The sequence below is a fragment of the Equus quagga genome, chromosome 20, assembly GCF_021613505.1.
Source record: "Equus quagga isolate Etosha38 chromosome 20, UCLA_HA_Equagga_1.0, whole genome shotgun sequence".
Classification (NCBI taxonomy): Eukaryota; Metazoa; Chordata; class Mammalia; order Perissodactyla; family Equidae; genus Equus; species Equus quagga.
In genome coordinates this window covers 19958336-19975070 of record NC_060286.1, presented here as the reverse complement: position 1 = coordinate 19975070, position 16735 = coordinate 19958336, and the positions used below count along the sequence as shown (strand labels likewise).

The window sequence follows — 16735 nt, the reverse complement described above, 5'->3', positions numbered from 1 at the left end:
CAGAAAGGACTTCTATGACAAACGTATCCCTTTCTTCTGAAATATTACATATTTTTAAATTTACTGGCCAGCTCTCCCCACTGGAACGTAGCTTCAAGAAAGCACAGACTTTGATCACTGCTTCTGGGTCTCCAGTGCCTAAAACCATGCCTAGCACCTAATAATCACTCAACAAATATTTGTTTAGTGAATGCATAAATTAAGTTCCTGGTATTGACTTGGATAAATCATAAGACTTTTTCTTTTCATTGAGAAAGATTAGCTCTGAATTAACATCTGTGCCAATCATCCTCCACTTTATATGTGAGTCACCACCACAGCATGGCTGATGAGTGCTGTAAGTCCATGCCCAGGAACTGAACCTGCGAACCTAGGCCACTGGAGTGGAGTGCACCAAACTTAACCACTATGCCAAGGGGCCAGCCCCCAAGACATTTTTTAAAAACCAAGTTTCATGAAGAGCAGTGGTTCTCAACTGAGGGGAGGAGGAGGGACAGATTTTGCCCCCATCCCAACCCTTCCACAAGGGACATTTGGCAATGCTGAGACATTTGCGATTGTCACAAATATGAGGTCTACTGGCTTGGTGGGTAAAGGACAGGAATGGTGCTAAACATCTCCTACGGTGCACTGGAAAGTGCCCCCAAACAAAGAATTTTCTAGCCCAAGATGTCAAGAGTGCTGAGGTTGAGAAACTATTACACAGAGGCACCTCCCCTCATGGCAACTTTGACAAGAGACAGGACAGAGCACACTAGATTCTTTGGGTCCAGGTTCCTCAGCCACATGTCCCTGAAATTCTATGACTAGCTTGATGGCCTACAGATCATGCCAGGTCTCCCTGTCATGGGCTCTTACAGCACTGTAATTCTTTCACTGCATTTACCAAAATTACAATTATCAGCTTGTGTAACTGGCTGTTTAATATCTGTCATCCTTGCTAGAATGTGAGCTCCATAAAGACAGAAATTGTTTCAGTCTTATTCACTGTTGGAGCCATAGCTCCTAATATTGCATTTTGTACAAACTGGGTATTTAATAAATATCTTTTGAAATAATCTCACCCATTGTCCGTAAATACACTTACTTGTGGGGCCCATCTACCTTGATTTTAGTTGACCTGTAAAAATTTTACCTGTGAGATTGAAGTTTTCATATGCTCAGTTCTTTATTTGTTGAGCAGCATTCAATCCAACCTTTAGTACCCTTCTCCCAGCACTATTTTTCCATTTATTCATGTATGCAAAAAATACTTATTAAGCATTCCCTGTGCTCGGTCCTAGTGAGGAGGTAGACATTAGGCAAATATGTAAGATACAAACTGTGATAAATGCTAAGGAGAAAAAGCATGAGGTCTTGTTCGAGAATGAAACCAGGAGCCTGATTTAGACAGTGAGCAGAGTGGTCAAGGATGGTCTTTCTGAGGAAATCACATTGCAGCTGAGTCATGAAGTTACGAGAAGTAGGCCTTAGCCAAGAGTAGTGAACAGGAAAGAGCTCTTCATGGAGAAGAAACAGCGTATATAATGATTCTGAGGCAGAAAGGCGCTCAGAATGTCCTAGGGGCCTTTAAAGACCAGCAAAGTGGAGGGCAGTCAAGCAGCGTTTGCCAACAGTCCCTGACAGGAACCACCTGGGGTGCTTGTTAATCATACAGCTTTCCAGGCCCGTGCCTTGGAGATGCTGATTGAGTGGGTCTGGGATAGCGTCTGAGAACTTGGGCTTTTTATAGTGCCCCAGGTGCCCAGGTGAATAGTAGCACCAGAGACGTCAGGAAAACACAACCAGAGGGTAAAGAGGAAGGTGGTCTGAGGAGCACTTGGAGAGACTGGTAGAGGCTTAGGTGCCCAGGTGGTCCCTACACACCTGATAGAGACATACCCCTTGAGAACACACCCCTGCAGTGATGCAAGGATCACACTGTCTAAAGCCCTCCCTCCAGCAAGCTGCGACCTGGGCCCTCCTCCTTTCCACTTTCATTTTGAGGACATGGAGCCCTAGAAACAAAGAGAGAAAGGAGCGAGGGCTTCTCCCTTTTCCCACAAGCTTCAGCCTCGGAGAGCTGCATCTGGAATGCCTAAGCCTATGCATTTTATTTTAGCCCCTTATGGACCCAAAAAAACACCCAAAGTATCTGTAGGCTGATATTTGCCCTTCCAGGTCCAAGTGATAAAGGAAAAGTTCTGGAGGGCCTAGGATGGGCTCTTTCCTTTAGAGAAGTTAAAAACCCTTAGGGCCATTTGCCTGCGTTAGGAGCAGTCAAGTCAAAAGCCATGGGGCTGGCCTTACTATCACAGAGGAAGCCTTGAGTGTTAACAGTAAAAAGGGAAGCACGTACGTTAAATTTTGGAGTCAGTAGAAGAAACAGAGGCAGTGAGCAGGGAGATACCTGAGGGATGAGAAGAATCCCTGGGGGTTTAGACTTGCTGAGTTCTGGGTCCCCAGACTCTCTCCTCTGCTCTCTGGGATTATTATTCCATCTTTCACCTTCACAGACTTTCTCCTGCTCCTCACCCAAGGTCATCTGACCCTATGTCCCCTTTGTATCCAGTTCCACTCACTCTTCCAACGTTTCCTCCATTAACTCCCAGCACACGCTTTGGGAGCCACCATCGATTCAGACTTTGAACATTTCTCATGATCCTACAGCTTCTGGCATATGGTCGCCACTTCCCAGTGGTGGAGAAATGTGTACCTAGCATCCAAGGGGAAACTCAGAGCGCATTTTTCCATGGAAATGTTGGTACACAAAATGGTTTGGGTCTATGTTATTACTACTTTAGGCACATCATGGCTAAATATGTTTTTGTTGTGATAACATCATTTCCTTGGGAAAATATGTTCCAACTTCTCAACAAGCCATTCCTAAATGAGAACTTTGGAAACACAGCTTGCCTAGAGCCTGTATGTTAATTTGCACCTGGTGTTCTGCTTCTGCAATGATTGCTGCTTTCTTGGGAGCACCTGTGTTTTAGGAAATATTTACATAGGAGGGTATGGATGTGTTCCCTTGGTTGTCTCTAAGGCAGTTACTGGGCTTTAACATCAGGATATCGGACCCTACTTCATAGGGTTGTTGAGGATTAAATAAGATGGCGGATGTAAAGCACATCTTAGCACAGTGTCTGGTATTATATTAAGAGCTAAAAAAATGAGCTATTATTAGTGTTGTTATTTTTACTTAGGAATATTGACAATCTTTGCATTCACTATAAGCCCATCTCCATACAGAAATATTAAATTGGATGACTCACTGACTCTAACTCAGAATGGAATATTGGTGCTAAACTGTGGACAAATGACCACAAGATATTCAGAACCTGGAAGTTAACAGCAACTTGCTATTAAGGTCAAAAGGTAATTAACTGGCAACCTGCAAGGCAGAAATCTCATAGTCAAAATTACTCTTAAACTCCTGTAAGAAGAGAAGTCTCATTTGAAATTGACAAACTCTCTCTTAACAAATGTGAACATACACATTCTTTTCCTGCCAGCATCAGAATGAATCACTGTTTCTTCAACCGTGTACCAAATGAAGCAGCTGGCTTATTGTACAAAGTGTGTGTCTTTAAGCATGAGAATACCACATAGTACAGTGGGATGCTCTTCCTGTGAGAAAGGCTTGTGGGAAATGAGACTGACTGGAGGAACAATGCATCTGCCATCTCATCCTGAGTGGAACAGCAAATGAAATTGCTACTACTGAAATTGTACTTTCTCTCTGAAAGCTGAATGTACAAAGTTAAAGATGTTTGCTGCAGCTCCAATACCTGCTGTTTTCTGATCATAGGACATATGGAATACGAAAAGGTAGCTAAAGACGAACTCAGAAAAACGAGTTATAAAAGTATTGAGCTTTGCAGTAAGAAACACTCAAAAGTTGGGAAAAGAAAGGTGCCATTAACTTTACGTCATGCAAAAGAGTTCCAGCCCAAGAAGAGTGCTGGATGTGACTGTGTAGTCCCACAGTGTCCCTGAATTGCTCTTCTTGGCAATGGTACAAGTTCTAGGAGATGGAGAAGTGTTAGATGGAGTCAAAGGTTGGGAGTTAGAGGCCTGATACTGTCTCAGCTGTGGTCATGGGCTTAGTTCAGCCCCTTCTCTGCAGATGGACTGTCTGTCTGTAACTATCAAAAGCTCCTGAAGGGCAGGCTTCCTGATACACTGAAATAAAAAATGTGACCATGTATAGTAGCAACAAAGAATTCCATTAACAGTGACATGGTCTTTTCAACCAAGGCAGGACCTTTTCTTGGGACATGTTCATAGCTAGTACCTGAAGAGTTTCCTTAAGTATTAAACGTACACTTCCTGACCCAGAATTCAATTCACTTGCTCCATACCTATTTACTCTTCTTGTCTCTTCCATTTTCCTGATGTCCAAGAAAGAACTTGACATGGGCGCTACTCCTACTCTGAGTAAAGGGGAACAGTTCTTCTGGCCTTTCAAAGAAGTTGTTCAATAAGGCATTATAAACAAATAATCTCTCCAAAAGTTGAAACAGTGCCTGCATTTATCATCTTGAAAGATTTCTTCCAGTGCAAGTCTCTACTCAGGGAGAACAAGTCAATCAAACAGCTGGCTAGGAATTCCATTGGCATCAAGACCACACCATACAGCCAGCCTATATAACACACCATCACCAGTCTAGGAGGGTTATAATGAGCAAAATCCCCATTATCCATTTTGCTGGTAAGGCTTTTGACGTGCTTTTTCATGGATCTTTATTTCCTTTATTTGTGGTTTCCTCTGTTCGTTTTTTTTCTCTCATTATTTTGATCAGTGGAAACTTTTCTGAAAGTGATATCCTTTCTTTAAGATCTGTTTTGTTCATTACTTCACAAGGTTGACTGTGGTTTGATGCTATATTGTTTCTCTTTGGGTTCTTTTCAAGGCTCTCCACATCTCTAACACAGAGGTACTAGTGTACTATTTCAATGGTTTAGTAAAAGTTTGTCTTGGATTCATGCCACCACATCAGGGATGACCTTTCTGTAGAAGGAAGGACTTAGAAAAGGGAAATCTCAAGATTTTACAGGAAGAGTAGAGCTCGAAATGCTGACCTCACCAGGGCTGTGGCAAACAGACATGGCGGCATTTGTCAAGGTCCTGAAAACAAATGCCCCCTTTTCATCATTTTTATAAACTACTGGGGAGAACCCACTTCTTTCATTCCCAAAGGAGAGAAGAAATTCTAAGATGCAAGTTAGGTTAAAGAATTGAATTCCAAAAAATGAACTCATACTCAGACTTTTCTTAGCCAACATTTACTCACAGATTAAATATCTCACAAGTGTCCTTACAACACACCTACATGCACACAGTGGATGAGTGCTTCTTCCTTTTACCTGTCAGTCCAGGGATCACATATGCATTTCAGAGACAGAAGTTAAGATGCTGATCCTTTGCAAATAACAATTAGAACATTATTAACTTGGGTCTGGTTCCAAAATCAAGTCAAGAAACATTTAGTGAAGTCAACTTTTGTGTCGTAGTGGTGCAAAGGACTCTATTTTATAAAGACACTACACATTATCGGTTCCACTATATTCATGGTTCCATTCTGTTTTGTTCCTAATATTATTTATTAATTTGGGCCGTTTCTCTTTTTTAAGTTTATCAGTATTTCGAGGTGATCCTCTCTATTGTTTGTTGTTGATTTCATTCATTTCTTCAGCAAGCATTTAATGAACACCCACCAACTGGCAGATACTGTTTGAGGCACTATTCTCTCATTCTCTCATGTGGCAGGCTGTACTAGGCAATTTCTGTATTTTCAGCCTTTTATTTTTATTTTCATTAATTTACTCTGCTGTTCCTTTTATAGCTTTTCAAGTTAAATGATTAACTCACTTATTTTCAATCCTTTCTGTCTTTAATAAATGTATTTAAGGTTACAAGCTTCCTTTTGAGTGCATTTTGGCTATCCCACAAATTTGATATGTAGTACTTCTACAAATATTCAGCTCTAAATATTTTATAATTTTCATTATGATTACCTCTTTAACACAATTACTAAATACTCTATTTTTTCAAATTGCCAAACATATGTACTTAAAAAAAAAACCTTTTCATTATTTCTAATTTAACTGTATTGTAGTTAAAGAGTGTGAACTGTTTGATACTGATTTTCTGAAATATGTGGAGCCCTCATTTGGACACAGTATATGCTGAATTTCTGTAAATCGTCCACGTATACTCAAAAAGAATGTATATTCTCCCTGATGGGTACAGGAGTCTACGCATAGGTATTAATTCTTTTCAGCCTGTGAGTTGTGACTCAAAGGGGGTTGTAAAATCAAGTTAGAGGACACAATCAGAACTGAAAAAAAGAATAGGAAATAATATCTTGCAGAACTTTTATTTCACATATACACATACCTACATATACATATTTTTACTGAGTTGCATATAAATATATTTTTTATTATGAGTGGTGGTCAAGAAAGATTAAAAGTCACTTATTAAAGCAGATTTAATTGTTTCAAATATTCAAAATCCTCAGAAATTTTTCTTATAGAAACCTATCAGTTACTGATAGAAGTATATTTAAATAAATCACCAACTACTATTGATGATTTGCCAATTTCCCTTAGAATTTTGTCAGTTTTTGATTTATATATTCTGAACTTATGATATTAAGTGCATATAATTGCTTTTCTTTATCCCTATTAATGCTTTTTGCTTAACTCCATTTTATTTATTGCTTTACCAGTTTTTCTTCTAATTAGTATCGCAGGGTTTACATTCTTCCAATCCCTTGCCTTTCTGTGAGATTTTATTTTAGCTATGTCTCTTTTAAGCAGCATATAACTGAATTTTTAAAAAAATGCAATTTGATAGTCTATCTTTTAATAGAAGAGTATAATATGTCAACATTTATTGTGATTACTCCTATATTTGGACTTATTCCTACTTTCTTAGATTTTGTTTTCCATTTACCATCTTTTTCCTTTCCTTTTTTTCTTTTCCTGCCTTCCATTTGATTCACAAAGTTTCTACATTCCTCTCTCCCTTTCTGTTGGTTTGAAAACTGTATATCAATTATATAGCTATTTTTTTCCTAAGAAAGTATAAAGCCATTCAGTATTTCTGTCTTGCCCTTGAACCTGACACTGAACTATTCCACTGAATATTCTTGGTCCCTACATCTTGTCTTTGTTGTGTTAAATGTGTTTCATCTTTTTAAAGAAGACCAACAATTATTTTTATAGTCACTAACATTTATTGATATTTTATAAAATTTTTGCACTTCATTGTTTATTGTTACCCCACACTTCTGTGTTCACTTTTATGCTATAAAGTCTTTGCTAGTTCTTTCAGTGAAGGTCATGGGTGGTATACTCTTAGACTTTGAACATCTAAAATTACTTTAATTTTGCCTCTCTTTTTTTTAATTGTGGTAACATTGGTTTATAACATTATATAAATTTCAGGTGAGCATCATTATATTTCAATTTCTATGTGGATTGCATCGTGTTCACCACCCAAAGATCAATCACCATCCATCACCACACACATGCGCCTAATCACCCTTTTCGCCCTCCTCCCTCCCCTCTTTCCCTCTGGTAACCACCAATGCAATCTCTGTCTCTATGTGATTGTTTATTGTTGTTTTTATCTTCTACTTATAAGTGAGATAATATGGTATTTGACTTTCTCCGTCTGACTTATTTTGCTTAGCATAATACCCTCAAGGTCCATCCATGTTGTCACAAATGGCCAGATTTCATCATTTCTTATGGTTGAGTAGTACTGCATTGTGTATACACACAACATCCTCTCTATCCATTCGTCCCTTGATGGGCACTTAGGTTGCTTCCAAGTCTTGGCTATTGTAAATAATGCTGCAATGAACATAGGGGTGCATATGTCTTTACGCATTTGTGTTTTCATGTTCTTTGGATAAATACCCAGCCCTGGAATAGCTGGATCACATGGTAGTTCTACTCTTGATTTTCTGAGAAATATCCATACTGTTTTCCATAGTGGCTGCACCAGTTTGCATTCCCACCAGCAATGTATGAGAGTTCCCTTCTCTCCACATCCTCTCCAACATTTGTTGTTTCCTGTCTAGTTAATTACAGTCATTCAGACAGGAATGAGGTGATATCTCATTGTAGTTTTGATTTGCATTTCCCTGATAGTCAATGATGTTGAACATAGTTTCATGTGCCCGTTGACCATCTGTATATCTTCTTTGGAGAAATGTCTGTTTAGATCTGCCCATTTTTTAATTGGGTTGTTAGTTTTTTTGTTGTTGAGATGTACGCATTCTTTATATATGTTGGATATTAATCCCTTGTCAGATACATGGTTTGCAAATATCTTCTCCCAATTGTTAGGTTGTCTTTTCATTTTGTTGATGGTTTCTGTTGCTGTTCAGAAGCTTTTTCGTTTGATGTAGTCCCATTTGTTTATTTTTTCTATTATTTCCTTTGCCTGGTCAGACATGGTACTTGAAAATTTGCTGCTAAGACCAATGTTGAAAAGGGTACTACCTATGTTTTCTTCTAGAAGTTTCATGGTTTCAGGTTGTACATTCAAGTCTTTAATCCATTTTGAGTTAATTTTTGTGTATGGTGTAAGATAATGGTCTACTTTCATTCTTCTGCATGTGGCTGTCCAGTTTTCCCAACACCATTTACTGAAGAGGCTTTGCTTTTCCACTCTATGTTCTTGGCTCCCTTGTCAAAAATTAGCTCTCCGCAGATGTGGGGGTTTATTTCTGGGCTCTCGATTCTGTTCCATTGATCTGTCTGTATTTGTGCCAGTACCATGCTGTTTTGGTTACTATAGCTTTGTAGTATGTTTTGAAATCAGGGAGTATGATACCTACAGCTTTGTTGTTTTTGCTCAGGGTTCCTTTGGCTAATCAGGGTCTTTTGTTGTTCCATATAAATTTTAGGATTCTTTGTTCTATTCTGTGAAAAATGTCGTCGGAACTTTGATAGAGATTGCATTCGATCTGTAGATTGCTTTAGGAAGTATGGATATTTAACAATGTTAATTCCTCCAATCCAAGAGCATTTAATATCTTTCCATTTTTTGTGTGTTCTTCAATTTCTTTCAACAATGTTTTATAGTTTTCAGTGTACAGATCTTTCACCTCTTTGGTTAAGTTTATTCCTAGGTATTTTATTCTTTTTGTTGCAACTGTAAATGAGACTATATTCTTAACTTCTATTTCTGCTACTTCATTGTTAGTGCATAGAAACACAACTGATTTTTGTATGTTGATTTTGTATCTTGCAAATTTAGTATAGTCAATTATTATTTCTAAAATTTTTTTGGTGGATTCTTTAGGGTTTTCTACATATAAAATGTCATCTGCAAATAGTGACAGTTTCACTTCCTTTCCAATTTGGATCCCTTTTATTTCTTTTTCTTGCCTGATTGCTCTGGCTAGGACTTCCAATACTGTGTTAAAAAAGAGTGGTGAAAGTGGGCATCCTTGTCTGGTTCCTATTCTTAGAGGGATAGCATTCAGTTTTTCTCCATTGAGAATGATATTAGCTGTGGGTTTGTTATATATGGTCTTTATTATGTTCAGCTACTTTCCTTCTATATCTATTTTATGCCAGGTTTTTATCATAAATGGATGTTTTATCTTGTCAAATGCTTTCTCTGCATCTAATGAGATGATCACGTGATTTTTATTCTTCACTTTGTTAATGTGGTGTATCATGTTGATGGATTTGCAGACGTTGAACCATTCTTGCATTCCTGGAATAAACCCCACTTGATCATGGTGCATGATCTTTTTAATGTATTATTGTTGTATTTGCTAGTATTTTGTTGAGGATTTTTGCATCAAGGTTCATCAGTGATATTGGCCTGTAATTTTATTTTTTTGTGTTGTCCTTGTCTAGTTTTGGTATCACAGTAAATGTTGGTTTTATAGAATGAATTGGGAAACTTCCCCTCCACTTCAATTTTTTGGAAGAGTTTGAGAAGGAGAGGTATTAAGTCTTCTTTGAATGTTTGGTAGAATTCACCAGGGAAGCCAACTAGCCCTGGGCTTTTGTTTTTGGGAGGTTTTTGATTACTGCTTTGATCTCCTTATTGGTGATTGGTCTATTCAAATTCTCTATTTCTTCTTGATTCAGTTTTGGAAGGTTGTATGATTCTAAGAATTTATCCATTTCTTCTAGATTATTGAAATTGTTGGCACATAGCTTTTCATAGAATTCTCTTATAATATTTTGTATTTCTAAGGTGTCCATTATAATTTTTCTTATATTTCTGATTTTATTTATTTGAGCCTTCTCTCTTTTCTTGGTAAGTCTAGTTAAAGGTTTGTCAATTTTGTTTATCTTTTGAAAGAACCAGCTCTTGGTTTCATTGATTTTTCTGTTGCTTTTTTATTCTCTATTTATTTCTGCACTGATTTTTATTATTATGTTCCTTCTCCTGATTTGGGGCTTTGTTTGTTCTTCTTCTTCCAGTTCCTTTAGGTGCACTGTGAGATTATTTGAGATTTTTCTTGTTTGTTGAGGTAGGGCCGTATTGCTATAAACTTCCCTCTTAGAACTGCTTTTGTTGTATTCTATAAATTTTGGCATGTCATATTTTCATTTTCATTTATGTCCAAGTATTTTTTAATTTCTCCTTTGATTTCTTCATTGACCCAATCATTGTTCAGTAGCATTTTGTATAATCTCCACATATCTGTGGCTTTTCTGATTTTCTTCCTGTAGCTGATTTCTAGTTTCATACCTTTATGGTCAGAAAAGATGCTTGGTGGGCCAGCCCCGTGGCCAAGTGGTTAAGTTTGTGCACTCTGCTTTGGTGGCCCAGGATTTTGCCAGTTCAGATCCTGGGAGCAGACATGGCACCACTCATCAGGCCATGTTGAGGTGGTGTCCCACATGCCACAAGTAGAAGGACTCACAACTAAAAAACTAAAAATATACAACTATGTACTGGGGAGCTTTGGGGAGAAAAAGTAAAAATAAAATCTAAAAAAAGAAAAAAGAAAAGATGCTTGGTATTATTTCAATCTTCTTAAATTTATTGAGACTTATTTTGTGGCCTAATATGTGATCAATCCTGGAGAATGTTCCATGTGCATTTGAAAAGAAAGTGTATTCTTTGGTTTTTGGATGGAATGTTCTGTATATATCTACTAAGTCCATCTGGTCTAATTCGTCATTTAAGGCCAACGTTTCCTTACTGATCTTCCGTCTGGATGATATATCTATTGGTGTAAGTGGAGTGTTAAAGTCCCCTACTATTATTGTGTTACTGTCTATTTCTCCTTTAATGTCTGTTAATAATTGCTTTATATATTTCAGTGCTCCTGTTTTGGATGCATAAATATTTACAAGTGTTATATCCTCTTTTTGGATTGTTCCCTTTATCATTATGTAGTGCCCTTCTTTATCTCTTGTTACAGTTTTTGTTTTAAACTCTATTTTGTCTGATAGAAGTATTGCTACCTCAGCTTTCTTTTCATTGCCATTTGCATGGAGTATCTTTTTCCATCTCTTCACTTTCAGTTTGTGAGTGTCTTTAGGTCTGAAATGTGTCTCTGGTATGCAGCATATACATGGGTCTTGTTTTTTTATCCAATTAGTCACTTTATGCCTTTCAATTGGAGCATTCAGTCCACTGACATTTAAAGTAGCTATTGATAAGTATATACTTGTTGCCATTTTGTTAATTTTTTCCTGGGTGTTTTAGTAGTTCTTCTGTTCCTTTCTTCTTCTCTTGCTCTCTTCCCTTGTGGTTTGATGGCTTTCTTTAGTATTATGTTTGGGTTCCTTTCTCTTGACTTTTTGTGTCTTTATTACAGGTTTCTGGTTTGCAATTACCATGAGGTTCACATATAATAACCTACATATATGGCAATCTATATTAAGTTGATGGTCTTTTTAGTTTGACCTCGTTCTAAAAGCTCTACTCTTTTACTCCCCTTCTACCACATTTTATGTTTTTGGTATCATATCTAACTTCTTTTTGTGTGTGTGCATGTATCCATTACTCTCTTATCATGGAAACAGATAATTGTAGTACTTTTGTCTTTCATATTATCTTCATAGGCAGTTGATCTGCTACCTTTACTGTATTTTTGCCTTTACTAGTGATTTTATTGCCTTTTTAAATATATATATATAATTTTCTTATTCCTACTTCTGGTCTTCTCTTTCCCAGTTAAATAAGTCTCTTTAGCATTTGTTGTAAAACTGGTTTCCTGGTGATAACTCCTTTAATTTTTGCTTGTCTGAGACACTCTTTATCTCTCCTTCCCTTCTGAATGATAACTTTGCCAGATAGAGTATTCTTGACTGTAGGTTTTTCCCTTCAGCACTTTACATATATCGTCCCACTCCTTTCTAGCCTGTAAGGTTTCTGCTGGGGTTTCCTTTGTATGTAGGTTGTTGTCTTTCTCTTGTAGCTTTTAGGGTTCTCTCCTGGGTGGCTGGTTGTAATGCTCAGCTGCATGTGGCTATTTTGACCCTTCCGTCACTTTATCAGGCATGGGGAGCCCCAACACAGTTGGCTGCTAGGTCTAATAGCACATTCCTTTTGCAGTTTTTCTGTTAAGTGAGTACGTTCCCAGCACGGCTGGTTGCTCGGCTCAGGGGTTTACAGTTGCTGTAGGCCTCTGGCCTGCAAGACTATTGTCAGCTCTCTCAGGATTACAGCTGAGTGGGGCTGGCCCCAGGCAGTGGAGCACCCAATTGTTTCAGGCTTTGGAAGGCGGGGCCAATCCCATCCGTGGCTGTTTGAGGAGCACAAGTCTTCTGCAGCTGACAAGTCCCACTACCCACAGGGCCACACACACCATCAACACAGTCCTGCCCCATGTGTACCACCTGACCCCCTAAAGCAGACCCAGTTGCCCCACTGCAGAGGCCCCACAGACTCTACCAACGGCCCACACACTCCACCTGCTCCTTGTGCATTCCAACCCACTCACCTGGCTTCAGAGGATCCAGGCACTTAGCCTATGCAGGCCCACAAGTTGCCCGAGGGCTTGCTGTTGGATGGGGCCTGTCCCTAGGGTGGGCTGCCTGCCCTGGCTGAGCTGGATTAAATCAGTGCTCTAGTGGGTGGGGCAGACCCTGGGCTAATAGGCCAGGTGAACAACTCCAGCAGCATCTACCAGGGTCTGTGTCAACACACCCGAAATAGATCATGATAATGGCTGCCGCCAATGTCTCAGTCCCTGGAGAGGTCTTACCTATCACTGAAATGCACCCAGAGCCTATCAGGCAAGACTCTTTTCACCAAAGGACTGTGCACCTTTCTTTCTGGTGATTTTAGGTTGCTTTGTGAAATAAGTGAATTTATGCTTGAGCTGTCTAAGAGCCAGCTTTTTTCCCCTTATGTCTGACAGCTTTTCTGGGGGAATTCCCTATTGTAGTTAATAGCCAGGAAAGCCAGATATTATGACACTTGTCTTGGTTGTGTTGAGGTCAAGGATGCTTGTAATGGTTAATGTTCCCCTTCTCAGGTCCCCCACTCCTCCAGGGAAGGCTGCATACCTTAGGATTGCTCCCAGCCAGCCATGAAGTGCCACAGCTTGGAAAGGTGGCTTTTTTCATCTGCAGAAAGGAATTTCTGCCTCTTTCACCTCAGTCAGGACTGTCCCTTGTTGTGGGGGTTCTCTTTATCCAGTTTTCAATTCTCTCTTAGGAGTAATTGTTCCCAGAGTAGTTGTAAATTTGTTGTGTCTGTGGGAGGAGATGAGTTCAGAGTCCACCTACACTGCCATCTTGACACCTCTTTTGCTTTCTCTCTTGAATGGCAGTTTAGCTATGTGTAAAATTCTAGACTGAAAATTACTTTACCTCAACACTCTTAAGCCCTTAGCTCTTGTCTTCTGGCACCTATTACTGCTGAGGAGAAGAATGCTGGAATTTGTGTTCCTTTGTAGTTAAAGTGAATTTTCTCTTAGGTAGTATGTAAGACTTCTCTTTATGCTTAGCGGTCTGCAGTTTCACTATGTTATTAGAGGTGTATTTATTTTGATACATGGAATAAACTCTTTCACCTAAGGATTCATGTCTGTCTTCAATTCTGGAAAATTCTCAATGATTATTTTTTAAAGTACTACTTGTCCACCAGTCTCTCTCAGACACTCCTATCAGAGTCACATGTTATCCTCTACGAGATACTCCTATTAGACACATGACCCAACATGTCTGATTGTTCAAAAATATTAATATCATCTGTAAGAAATTCACGTTCCAGTTGCTGATTCTGTGGCAAGCTTTCTTAGTTTTAGATTTATTCATGCATTTTGGAATTTTGGTTTGCAGGCTCATTCTGAATAGGAATCACTTTCCCCCTTGTCTCTACTTGCTCACTCCTCCCTGTCTAAAGATTTTATAGTTGCCTCCACCCAAGTCCCTCTGACCCAGTCCAGAACCAGATTTTACAGTGGTGTTATGGGGCCCTTACCTCAGAGATATTTAGAAGTCCAGGTCAGTTCTGAGACATGAACAGTTGCAAGGGTGTGTCATTGTCTTCCTGACTCTGTAGGCCCCTAGTCTCATATAAAGATTTAGCCTCTGGCAGCAGATCCATACCAGTTTTATCAGTCTCCCATTAGGAGAGCCCACTGCAGCTTTTAGCTCAGGGTTTTTCAACCTTGGTACTATTGGGCTGGATAATTCTTTCTTGTGGGGGACTGTCCTGTGCTTTGCAGGATGTTTAGCAGCATCCCTGGACTCTACTCATTAGATGCCAAATCACCCCTCCCCCCAATTATGAGAACCCAAAATGACTCTAGACACTCCCAAATGTCCACTGGGAGACAACATCATCCCCAGGTGAAAATTCACTGTTTTATGTTCAATTAATGAGACTGGCTTCAGTCTCTCTTCTTGGGTAGGGCACTTTCGGGCCCCAATATACCACAGCAGCTGAACTCCAGGTTGCCCCTGCATGCGTCCAGAGTAGAGTTCAGAAAGCTTGTTGCTTTGACGTCATTCACTGATTCTCATTTATTTCTGTACTTTTTGGGGCTAAGAAGATGCTTCCTTTGTTTTGAAGCTCAGCTATATGCTTTTGGTTTTCTTCTTTGAGCTTTTTATCTATCACTGCTATGTGTCTGGAGCAGAGGGGAAGACTCAAGTGCAAACTATGGAGCCAACTTGACTGGGAGTCAGTAGGTTAAAATCTATTCTTTTGTTTTGTTTGAAACTAAGCCTTTGCCTTCAATAGTTATTAGCGTTATTAGTGTTCAGGAAATCAAAATGTGCTTGAATTTCCATAGCCTTGCTAGCTAGAGCCAAATCACACTTATGAATATCAACTTACTAACTACAAAAAATGCAATTTCTTTCAATAGGGAACAACAGCAGCAGCAGAAATTACGACGACACCAACCAACATGCATTGGACACTTAATATATGTCAGGGAATACATTACTGCATATAATCCTAGAAACAACTCCACGATGTAGGTGATACTTTACAGATAATAAAACAGAAGCTTAGAGAGATCCCTAAATAATATTCAATTAAGTAAAGGAACCAGGATTCAAGTCTAATTTGAAATCTTGGGCTGTTAGCAACTTTGCTCTACTGCCTCCCATATTCCCCTCTACAGAGTATAACTAACTAATGATGAGATCGTTGTCATTTACTGATCCTTGATGCATACACCTTGATGCAAAATACAATGTCACTACCGCCACCTTAACCACCACCATTTCCATCTTCACCACCACCTCCTCCATAACCATTTCCTGAGAATTTATTACAAATATAAGCTATATCAGGGGCTAGAGACTGAACTTATCTCCCTTTTCTCAAAAATAAACTTCATGAGGGCCAGCCTGGTGGTGTAGTGGTTAAGTTCACCTACTCCACTTCTGTGGCCCAGGGTTCACAGTTTCAGATCCCAGGCGTGGACCTACACACTGCTCACCAAGCCATGCTGTGGCGGTGTCCCACATACAAAATAGAGGGAGACTGGTAGCTCAGCAACAATTTCCCTCAAGCAAAAAGAGGAAGATTGGCAACAGATGTTGGCTCAGGGACAATCTTCCTCAGCAAAAAATAAAATATAAAAGAAATTTCATGAAAGTAGGGCTCTTGTCTGTCTTCTCCACCAATATCTGTCACCACCAATATCTAGAGCAATGCATAGCATAGTGGACATTCAATATATATGTGATAAAAGGGTGTGGACAAGGCATCTGTCCTAAGTGACTTATGGGAAGCAGAACACATAGAAAAAGGAAAAACAAGACAAGGAAATAGATGGTAGAGTCAGCTGAGGAGTAGAGGATGGGGCAGTTGGGGAAGATGCATCAAGGCAATAAAGTCCTGATCTTGAATACAAGGCGGTGCTTAGATTCAAGAGGGCTAAGGGCATTCTGTGCAGAGGGGATGATGTGAGCATGTAGGAACAATGATGGAAGCAAGTGTATGCAGCAGACTGTGCAAGGAGGCAGTATAGCACAGGGAAGTGTGGAGACAGAATAGAGGACATTGCAGAAGGCTTTCATGTCAGACTAATGACTCTCAACTTTATCTTGCAGGCACTGGGAAGCCTCCAAAGATTTCAGAAAAAAGGTTCAAAAAACTATTTTAGAGATGGTATTTTAAAATTGCTTCCTAGGCCTACTTATGTACCCTATTTCTTTAAGAACCAATTTGGATGGTTTAAAAATTTCTATCTTGTTTTCTTTTTCTTCAAGAAGAATCAATTTTTGTACTTTATATTTTTCAAAATATTACCTTTTATCCAGTTTTTAAAAATGTAATAGTATA

At 39.1% G+C, this 16735-nt stretch overlaps 1 protein-coding gene across 1 annotated transcript in view; it reads right to left on the bottom strand.

The window, feature by feature from the left end:
- TTLL5 (tubulin tyrosine ligase like 5) overlaps positions 1–16735 on the bottom strand; it is a 273379-nt gene that overhangs the window by 40008 nt on the left and 216636 nt on the right. The gene's annotated exons all lie outside the window — the stretch shown is intronic.